Source organism: Pinus tabuliformis, chromosome 6 (assembly GCF_031772625.1).
Source record: "Pinus tabuliformis cultivar Carrire ecotype Pingquan chromosome 6, CPIR1, whole genome shotgun sequence".
Lineage (NCBI taxonomy): Eukaryota > Viridiplantae > Streptophyta > Pinopsida > Pinales > Pinaceae > Pinus > Pinus tabuliformis.
The window spans coordinates 341,683,697-341,695,999 of record NC_142292.1 but is presented as its reverse complement, the minus strand read 5'-3'; positions in this window follow the sequence as shown (position 1 = coordinate 341,695,999).

The following is a 12,303-nucleotide window of genomic DNA, read 5'->3' as shown; positions in this document are numbered from 1 at the left end:
ACTCCCTAAACATGAAAAGATTGCCGAGTAATTGATTGTTCGAACTCGTAAAAGTAAATGAACAATTGTCTATTATATAAGTTTACCCCTTTTATGGACTGAACTAGACTATTTACGAAAAATGTATACGTTGACTAATCATGGTCAATAGAGTTCTCTCCTGCATTATTTTACCCTTTTTTGGGCTTGAGGGACTCAATTTACGAAAAAGGACATTGTGGAGTTTACTTATGTTTTTCTCCTGACTCCCTAAAACTGAAAACCACCGAGATTTAATTTCTATGGGCTCGTTAAAATTTACGTTGAAATAACTGATCAAGTTTTCTTTTTGTGTATTTTCAAACTCTTTAAACATGAAAACAAAATCGAGTTACCCCTTCACTGGACTCGTAAAATCTAAACAGTGTAGGACTCGTTAAGCATGACGAGACCGGACCACTCCTTCCTAGGGTTCGTTAAAAATAATTCGAAAGATTCAACCAAAGGATCAACTTATAGGACAAGCATATATTATCCTCCTCAAGCTTGTAAAAAATAAAGAGGTACTTGCCAGTAATGGTGGGGAAAAGTGGGAAAGAACCTTTGTTTTTGTATTTTAAAAGGCAGTATGTCACTCTTGAACATGACACTTCATTAATTTTTGTGTCCAGGTTGGGAAATCCATTTGCCTCTTAGTTGACCATACCTCATTGAAAGTCTTGAGTTGGTTTGGGTTTTTTTTGAGTCAAATGCTTCCAAGTCATCATGTCGTGTCTCTGATATGTTCAAGAGAAGTTAAACCTCAGTCAAATTACTTTGCCAGTCATACCCTTCAGTTGAATCGACCATCCCCGAGCTAGTCCTGGATTACTTTGAACTACTTCTCTTCAAAACTTGACATGAGTTTAGTGGCGTAGGCCCTCCTGCCACAGGTCGCTTCCTATCAAATTCAGCTCACTTTCTAGGAAGTTGATCTAGAAACCTTTAGTACCTTAGAGCCTGCGTACCTTAATGACAGGTTTCTCGCCTTCAATGACAGGTTCTCATCATTGACCTTTGATTGAATGATTATATGAGTGTTCGACATCAACACATCGTTTCACACTTCATAGATTGTACTGGAAGTATCTTGAGAACCATTGTCATTATTGGTGGTTTCTCTCGCACTTGTTAACGTTTCACATCATTGACCGATAATCAAGTGGTTTCTACCATGTTTGGCTTCGAGACATTCACTCGCATGGCTAGATTCGTACTACGGATCGAGAGACTGAGATAAAGACCCTAGATCTAGTTTCATCCATCCAAGCTGTGTGGAGTTATTAAATATTCATGATTGTAAATATAGATCCATTGATGGTTGTGTCCATACTATGTCTTCTGTTGACATGGATCTTTGGATATATTTTCATACTATTCTTTGAGACATTTATACTTTGAGTATGGGGATGCCTACCTCAGCGATGATTATATATATTGCACTGTAACATTTGGTTGATTATTTCAGTTTTTTGACTACAGTCTCTAACCCAAACCTTGGCACGATAAATCACTTTAGTCATCAAACATCTCTTCTAACTTTGCACTTTAGGGGGAAATCTATTACATGTCATTTTATTGCATTAGGAAAATGACCATCAATTTGGATCTTTTGCTATCCATAAATGTGTCCCAAAGAATTCCCCTACAAAGTTAGAATCTAAACTATCCCAAAGAAGGTGAAATTACTGGATCCCATGGTTCAAAACCCTCTTTTTGGCCTCTTGCGTAGTTCCCTAGTCAATCTCTGCGCATACATAGAGAAGTCCATTAGAAACTACACATAAGTGCGATTTGTATTACATTGTGCCCTGCGCACATGACTTAATGAATGTAAAAATAAAAAAATAAAGTCTAGAAGCATTGTGAGTCGTATCTATCCCAACTAACAAGATTTGAATGGGTTCCTATTTAGCCTTGATCCCTCCCATCATGGAGCAACTCCCTTTCTTTATGGTACCCTATCCCACCATTAGTGGATCTCATCCTTTGGAGAATGGATCCCAAAATTCCCACTCTTGGCCTATGAAGTTATCACAGGCCTAGAGATTGGGAGAGGACTGTTAGAAGTAGGCATATACTGTTGGAATAAGGTTGAAAGGCCATTCATTCAAGGAGAGGGTTGGATACTGTGGGAGGGGACTTGCAACATTAAGGCTTCAAGGTTGTAAGTCTATTCTCCATTTTTATTAATATAAAGGTAACTGTTCTTTCTCAATTATTCTTCTATTGTTATAATTTTTAGGATTCCTAGTTCACCTACATAGAATTTGATTGCATATTGATCCATTTTGGTATATGATTGGGTTAATTAGTCCATTTATCTCTTATGCTATATGTTGGTTGCTTTGATATTGTGTATGTTTCTATCTATGCAGATCTCCTTTAGGACATCTAGGAGAAGTTGTGGGAAGCAATGGGAAGATATCTAAAGCATTGAGGAGACGCAGATGGTCGAAATATCTGAATAGGACTTCATCAGGAATTTCCATTTAAATGGTAAGTGGTTTCTATAATACTATTTGTTTCAATCAATTGTAGTATAGAGAAAGTAGCAGTTCCTGGTTGTTTGTTACTAGATTTCTCTAAGGTCTAGGGAGATTTCTCTTGTCTGCAAGAGGGATAAGTCCACATAACAGTGTTTCTCCTAGTACCAAATCAATAGAAATTCTACTTCCCTATGAGGAGTAAAATATGAAATATTTGTTGTAAATACATCCTGAAACTGATGCAAAACCAGATACCTCTTCAAGACTTCAACATCCTTCCCTTTGTCACTAGAAATATTAACTTCAAGCAAGGCACATCCTTTCCTACAACTGTGCTTAACCTACATAGACGTAACCATTCTCATAGATGTAGGCTTTCTTTCCTTGCAATATTTCTTCTCTCCGTTATCATCCAACCACTCAATAGCCTTCTCGTAACAATCTAACTTAGTCTTGTGAAGGTACAACCAATACATACCCAAAAGGATACTATACGAACCCAAAGGAAGCACATTTAGATGTGTTGATGTCAGCATACCATTCAGCTCAAATGTACAAGCTCTCACCCAATGATGAACTCTTTTCTTGGTCCCTGTAGTCAACTACACCAACCAAGACTTTACATGTACTTCTTTACTCAAGCCACACTTATCCACCAAGTTAGAATTAACATAATTCTAGTTAAGATCTAGGATGAATCAAATGGAAACAACTTGATCACATTGCTTACCTTCAATCTTAATAATGGATTCCTAGTGATCTTCTCGTTTGTTATTAAATGCTGCATATATCCAAGGAATGCTCTAAACAACATCCCCAACTATCTGTGCCTCCTTAGCACTGTAGATCTGAGGTTGGCCACCCTGATACAACAAATAATTCTTTTGCGATGATCTTTGCCACAAATCTAACACCGCAACAGTTCTCTGCCACTACCTTTATTCTGTTGTTCTTTAGGCTGAGATCCATGTCCCCTCTCTGTTGTACTAAAATTCTTGTAAGGAGCCACATTATATTTCTCACCTGCATCTTGAGGTCTTTCCCACTTCGGAGGCCATTTTCCTTTGGTCTTGTCATTGCCTTTCCAGTCACGCTTAGGCTCAGTCTTGCGTTTCGACTGCTCATAACAATGCTTCATTTTTCCAATGACTTCTTCCAATGACCGAGGCTCATCATACTCAATCTGATCCTTGAATTCTAATGGAAATCCATTGATGAATATTTGAACCTTTGTCTTTTTGTCCTTAAGTTAAGGCACATACCTCAAAAACTCCAAAAATTATTCGTGTGCTCTTGATCTGTCATAGACCCCATCTTCATTTTATAGAACGCCTTAGCCTTACCATCATAGTATCTCTATGACAAGTACTTATTCCTAAATATTATTTTGAACTCATGCCAAATCAACTCCTCTATCCTGATGTCTCTGACATGCTTCACATATTCCAACCAATATCTGATTTCCTTTTGAGACTGAAAAGAGTTATCTTGGATTTCAATTTCTCTGTATAGTCATGCAACTCGAAGAACTCTTCATCCCAAGCAACCATGCTTTTTCATCTTCCAATTTCTTCAAATCTCCATCAAAGGTAGGAGGTTTGGATTTCTTGAAGTCATCTGCCAAGCGTCCCCTCTCACTCCTCCTGTAAGGATGATAGTGATGACCATGTTGTCTATCCGAACTAGAACTAGAATAGAATCCATAACCACAACCTCTCTTGTCAGGTGTATCTATCCATCTGCCACCTTTGACTGTGTCATCTGCACCCCACTTCTGCCTTATCGAGACCTGCTACCATATGCTCCATTAGTCCTTTCCTCCTGTCCATAATTGATCCTTGGATTTCTTTGTCTCTGCAAATCTGATAAACTCTGAAGAATAACCGCATTAACCTCAACGTGCTTTTCTTGAGCCCTGGCAAGCCTTTCCCGTGACTAAATTATCCTGTCGTTTTCCGCCTTGCAACTCTTGATTTCTGCCTTCAGACTTCTTAAGGCATATACTATGTCAAGAGAATACTCTTCCCCATGCTGCTCAGTTAATCTATAAGGAGAGTTACGTGAACTATAATCCACCATTATGCTTGCCATCTCTGATACTCTATCTCCTGCAAACATACCATGTTAGATAACTAAATATAAACATAATCAAACATACCTTCGTGAAGTTTAGGGGAGGCTATCTTGTCTTCACAAATCAATCTAGATTAGCACGATATACATGTAGATATATATTTTGAAACCAACATATCCACCTATCGACATCATGCAATGTAACACCAACTAGATACATGACAACCATAGCCATTATAGCGCATGCATACGACTAAAATGCTTTCATAACAATCACATCCCTCCCATCTAGTCCAAGTGTTTGAACCTAGAAGCCCTGATACCAATCTGTAAGGACGCCACCCCACATTTACCTGATTTTACAAGCCCATCGTGTAAATGTGAAACAAAGTTCCACTATGACATGACCCGACCTCCTAGTTCTAGTTAAGGAAGTGGGGCCTACAAACTGACCACAAATTGACATCCTACAGGGACTACAGATCACCCAGGAGCTGGAGAAACACCCAGTGGTCAATCCCTGGCATGGAACCTTGTTTCAGTGACCTATACCTATAATCGCACCCTTGACACTGCTTGCATGTAGTTGTGAGCCTCCAACCACACTCACAAGCCTTGCTTCATGCAGTTAAGACCCCAAATCTCCAGTTCAGAGCATGTAGTTATGGGATTTGAGCCACTTTTCTAAGTTAGTCTCTAGACCACTGCCCATAACTTCCTGTAACTTTCCAAAATCATATTTAACATGACAAAATTGCTAAACATTCAAAATTGAAGCCAAAACTTGACCTAGACTGACTAGAACATACTAGACATTTCGTTAAACACATGGTAAACATGTAAGATACAGGTCATGAATGCATATCTAAGTGTAAATCTTTGTAATTTAGCAAAAAATCACCAAGAAGGTCTAATGCTCTCTCAAGTAGCTACAACAACACTTGTTAGCCCATGCATTCATCAACTTATGAAAGCATAATAAGATCCATAACTAGAACATGTTATAGAACCATGTATATAACTAGCATATAACTAGAATATTGACCATGACATAAAAACTATCAAGGAACATAATAACAAGTACAAGTGCTCATAAATCATAATAGGAAAACATATATTATTAACATATGCAAAAGCCAACTAAGTCAAGTACTTCCACTTACCACTCAACTATAGATTGAGCTGAACCAAATCTTTCTTTCAGCCAATCACCCTCGTGCTATATTCCAAGCATGAATGTGGGATCTCATGGGATAAAAACAAGACATCAACAACCAAGGGAATCCATAGGTTAACCAACTCCACCCTTAAACTACCACGATCTCTCCAAAACCGGTCAAGAGATCGCAAAACTAAAACAAGCTTGACTGCCTCAGAATTACTTCACCATCCCTTGAGGATTTTTCCTATCTCCACCCACCTATCAAAGGGCTTCATGGAGAAAACCATCTCCACCCCTAGCCGTTGGGAATTTTCCTGAGACCACCTCACTCGGATCCAAAACCTTATGGAAATCCAAAGCTCAACCAAAAATGAATCCCATCACACTGTAGAAATTTTGAATAATAAACACATATTCAACAGAGATTATCCCGATTATACACTATTGCGGAATACATGCATAATACATAACCTCCTCTACATTGATCATCAATTTGCAGAAGCATAAACAATAACATGCGCACATAGAAGCATCAATCACACATATCAACACAATATTTTCCCGGGGAAAGCATCTTGCTAAAAACCCCAACTATCTATATATTATATTGATTGAGAACATGTAACAAATATAGTACAATACTCCTCATAAGTATCTTAGTACTATCTCTACCTGTTACACACAATACAGCTCAGATCTGATCTCCAAATCTCCCCTGCTGCTTGCCTGCCTCCACTGCACAATCCTGCAAGAGAATGAATGAGAATGGCTGATCCAAACTCCTATTTACCTTGTGAAAGTCACCCACACTGTAAATCACGTGAGCACAAGCTATATTTCACTTGGTATTGGCCCACACTACGCAGATATCATTGGCATAACTCAATCCCATGCATGTGCACAATCTCATTGTTATAGCTCCAAATCTCACTCTTATGGTTTGTGATGCTGCACTCATGGCCTAGGGCAACCCCTCCTTCCAGACCTGGTCCAAAAATTAAAAAAACAGTGTTTTATCCCTTATACGCGACATTGCCCTCAGTTAAACACGTGTATACGCGGGTAGGCATATGCACAACTCGCGTATATGTATTAAGACACTTAAAAAAATATAAAACTCCTTAATTTCGGGCGGAGATCGCGGGTTTTACCTGCTGATCACCTGTTAGTGCCCGTGGCCCAACTGTTCCCAACCAACTCCCAACTAAAAAACTACTTTGGGAGAGGTATAAAAAGACCTCAATGGGAAGGCCTAAGGGAGGAGAGAAGAGAGAGAAAGGTTATTATGCTGAGATTTTTCCCCTGACTAGGTCTGAAGACCCTTGTGCCTTCTGCACTTCCCCCATTTGTATAGGAAACCCTTGTTTCCTTGTGTGTTGATGTTCATCCACTACTTGTGACATTATGGAGTAAGTCATGGAAGGAGTTTGTTAAAGGCTTGAGGCTGGACGAATCCGAAAGGAAGCTTTGCTTGGAGCCTGCAAAAGGTGACTCAGGTGAAATTATTCCTTTTCTGTACTTTATTTGTCTATAATAAAAGAAACACATGTCTTGGTTCCTGATATAAATCTTCTTTATGTTTATGATATTCATGTTGGAATTCATATGTGAATGGTTGTTTAAAGTTCATAACTAACTACCTTTTCTTTATAACATGAAGATGGTTTCTTTGTAAGGTTTTGTCCATATACTGCTGTGTTCTTTGGAATTGGTTGTTTTGCAGGACAAAGGAGCAAAAGGAACTTGAAGAAGGGTTTGGACCCTAAAGGGCCTTCTCAAACGTAGGACCTAAGGTACGCCCTCTTATCATAGAATTTACTTATAATAGCATAATGGTTGTGTGAATGTGTGTTTCTCTGTATAGACAACTTTCAGTCTGCTAGGGATTCAACCCAAAAGCCCTAGGGGAACATTTCCCTCAACACTCATGCACAACTGATAGCAATCTCAACCTCTAACACCTGTCTCCACTGAACTGTACATGCACTGAGTTAACTGATGTATTCTTAAGTTGCATTATGAGTTAATAATTAGTGAATTAATTAATAACTAATTCACACAACTCATCACTTAGTCTATTGATCAGTCAGACTAAATACAACTAGTTCAACTAAGTCAAACTGAACACAACTCCATTAACTGCTCATCCAACTCCACAGAATTCAACCACATGAATTCTAACTGATGTCCTACATGCAATAGCTCAACTAACACATAAGAAAACGTATTTCCTTCTGTCAACTGCATGTGCCACATCTGTAGCTCAAACTGAAGTGCTCTAAGAGGATAAGATAAAGTTTATAGTCTAAATATTATTATGAGACAATAGTATTTGACTTTTCTATTTTTGACTAGCAGTCTAAAAATAGACTTTGATCACTCCTGCTGTAATCACTCTTGCTGTGATCACTCCTTCTGTGATCACTCCTGCTGTGGTCACTCCTGTTGTGATCACTCCTACTGTGGTCACTCCTGCTATGATCCAAAAATAGACCTTGCGCCATAATTTTCCTGCGGGCCCACTTAGTGAAGGCGACTCCTTTCCACTAAGCTCCATCACCTTGTTGCATTCTCAACAAGCATTTCTAGTCGCACACTTTTCAACACTCCCTCTCAACAAGAAAGGCTTCCTCTCAAACCCGATCCTGTAATTTTGGAATGTTCTGCATGCAACACATCTGCCCGGTCCACTTTGCTCCAACAACACTTGGAACAAAAACACTCCCAACTGACCACTCTGTTGGGCTAGGAACATACTCTGATGCTGAAGCTCTACCTGCTGCTGACAAGTGCTCCCTCTCTGACATCTGCGCTACTGAAACATCTCCATGCATCTCACACCATTGCACACCTCTCTCTGCCACTTAGCACTGTGCAAATCACTTGTGCCTCTCGCATTGCTGCAGTCTGCATGCTATGCACTGTCCTGGGATTCCCTGCACTGTCACTCTCTCTGCCGCTCCATCCGCATCTATCTCTACCCAATCAATCAGTTCCTACTACTCCACATTGGGGCTTCCGTAGCAAGGTCTCATCCAAGAGGTTGGGTACCTCAAGGATCCTGCCCCTCCTCCTTGGGACAATCAATCCACATCACCCCACCTCCTACCTGGAGGTATGGCTGCATGCGATCCCTCAACCCACCTGGCTCGAAGTTTCCCCCTACTGGAGGTCTCTGCATGAGTAGATGTCTCTACTCGATCTCCTCTCAGCTTCCTTTGTTGTGGCTGCTCCACATCCTCCTGAAGCTGCTGCACCAATCATGGCTCCTCCAAAATCGTCTGAGACTTCTTCTGGCTCTGCATGTTGAGAGGGAATATACACTCCCTCTCAACCACCAAGTCTCCATCAGTTGCCTCGCTGCTCAAGGCTTTGCATGCATCTTGAACCTCAAGAGAATACATGTTTTTGACCCGTGAACCAATCTGCTTCACCTGTCTAGTGATAATGTGTCTAAGGAAAACCTTTCCCTTAATGAAGACTACATCATAGCCTCTGTCTTCCAGCATCGTGATCGACACCAAGTTTCTCTTCAGTCCTGGTACATACTTGACATTGGTCAAGGTAAGGCGAGCTCCATGCTCCCTCTGAAAAATAACTGTGCCTACACCTGAGACACTATACTTCTCATCATTACCCATCCCTATGAGTATTTGGAGATCTTTCTCCTCCAAAGTATTGAACAAAATTTTGTCATCGGTCATGTGGAAAGAAGCTCCACTGTCAAGAAACCAACCACTTCCCACCATGGATGAAACCATGCATGCGAAGAGTGTGAAGTCCAACTCAAACTGTGAAGCAAGTGAGGTTGCCTCACCTTCAGATCCTCCCCCGGATCCCTTCTTGGAATTCTTCTTTGGGAAATTAGTAGCATAATCGCCCAACTCATGACAATTAAAGCATCGCACCTTTGACTTGTCAACCTTCTTCCCATCATTGGAAGAACTGGATTCAGAAAGAGAAACCTTCCCCTTCCCCTTCTTCGCCTTACTCGCTAAGGCACAATTCTCCTCATCATGCATAGATGAAGAACTGTCTCTGGTGCACCGTCTAATCTCCTCTTGCACAAGATCCGACCAAAGTCTCTCCCATCCTGGCAATTTCTCCCTTCCATTCACCAAGTCCTGGTAGCTATGCCAACTCTTAGGAAGGCCAAGGAGTGCTAGACTCACCATATCCTCATCCTCAACAGTTACCCCCACACTTCCCAGCTCATCCGGCATTGGGTGAACTTCGTGAGATACTAGGGCATATTGTCTCCATTCTCAACTTTGATGTTTCTGAGTTTATCCTTAAGCGCCATTCCAACAGCTCAAAACTCAACCGCTTCTGATCTAAGATTCGTGAGAACAAAGTATTTCTTGTACAGAGATCGACTGTATGGGCATTCACCGGATATCTCACCTTCCAAAAGAAGGATGAATCTAGAGGCAACCTGGCCCAATCACAGACTCTTCCTAAAGAAATAAAATGTAAACAATTTTTGAATAGTAGATTTGATGATCAATCCTCGCTCTGATACCATGTAGAACTTTTTCTACAAATCAACCAGCTCCGATACCATGTAGAAATTTTGAATAATAAACACATATTCAACAGAGATTATCCCTTATACACTATTGCGGAATACATGCATAATACATAACCTCCTCTACGTTGATAATCAATTTGCAGAAGTAGAAACAATAACATGCGCACATAGAAGCATCAATCACACATATCAACACAGTATTTTCCCGGGGAAAGCATCTCGCTAAAAACCCCAACTATATGTATATTATATTGATTGAGAACATGTAACAAACATAGTACAATACTCCTCACAAGTATCTCAGTACTATCTCCACCTGTTACACACAATACAACTCAGATCTGATCTCCAAATATTCCCCGCTGCTTGCCTGCCTCCACTGCACAATCCTGCAAGAGAATGAATGAGAATGGCTGATCCAAACTCCTATTTACCTTGTGAAAGTCACCCACACTGTAAATCACGTGAGAACAAGCTATATTTCACTTCGTATTGGCCCACACTACGCAGAGATCATTGGCATAACTCAATCCCATGCATGTGCACAATCTCATGCACAACTGATAGCAATCTCAACCTCTAACACCTGTCTCCACTGAACTGTACATGCACTGAGTTAACTGTGTATTCTTCAGTTGCATTATGAGTTAATAATTAGTTAATTAATTAATAACTAATTCACACAACTCATCACCTAGTCTATTGATCAGTTAGACTAAATACAACTAGTTCAACTAAGTCAAACTGAACACAACTCCATTAACTATTTCCTTCTGTCAGCTGCATGTGCCACATCTGTAGCTCAAACTGAAGTGCTCCAAGAGGATAAGATAAAGTTTATAGTCTAAATATTATTATGAGACAATAATATTTGACTTTTCTATTTTTGACTAGCAGTCTAAAAATAGACTCTGATCACTCCTGCTGTGATCACCCCTGCTGTGATCACTCCTGCTGTGGTCACTCCTGCTGTGATCCAAAAATAGACCTTGCGCCATAATTTTCCTGCGGGCCCACTTAGTGAAGGTGACTCCTTTCCACTAAGCTCCATCATCTTGTTGCATTCTCAACAAGCATTTCTTGTTGCACACTTTCCAACACACACCATGGCTATAAAGGAAATGACAAGGCGAGGGTGAAATCACTATCAAACTAGGCAAAAGCCATGCTAATGACAACAAATGTACCAAATATACAAATAAATGAACCATGCATTCACACCTCAACTAGGAACTCACACATGCAACCTGTTATATGCAAAATATTCCTTCGGAAGTCGTTGATCCAACCTTCTCCTTTTTTTCCTTTGCTTGTTTTCTTGTCCTTTTCCTTCCTTTGCTTGCTTGCTTGCTTTCTCCTCTTTGCGCTCTCTCTCTCTTTGAAACTAATTCCAAATCCAAATTGACAAAAAGTTTAGCCAAAAATATCTGAGCTAATCCTCAGAAGCCTTTTTATCATTGAGGTCTCTGTTTTCTTCAATTTCCTTAATTTTCCTTCTAATTTCCCTCCAATGCGAATCTGTGTCTCTTCACCTTCCTTTTCTCATATTTTCCTATATTTTCATAATTAAATGACAATTAATGCCTCTTTGCCTTTGCCAATTTCCTTAGTCATTATTAAACCGAAAGTGATGCCCACTATAGTGCTTTTCCCAACATTCCGCCTGCAATACATGTCCCATGACCTTGGTATTATTTTTCATTTTAACCTTTGTTACATGAACTTTTGACCCGGGGCTGTTACAGCCTCTCATCATACTATCGACTTCAACTTGGGTATGAATTCGACACTTACACTAGTACGTACAACACAATTTTGACTTCAATTTTAATCTACTCTCACTTCGCACAACTCCAAACTAGGCTCATAGCTCCTTTGTGCAAGGTTTGTAGTAGCTCCACAATTCACACTAGTTCATTCTTCACTTTGTCAAGATGGAAAAATGATGCTATAAACAAAAAACAAGATGTCCTCTCCTTTCGTAGCCCACTACATAGTTCAGGTTTGTTTCTGCTCTTACCTGAACCCAC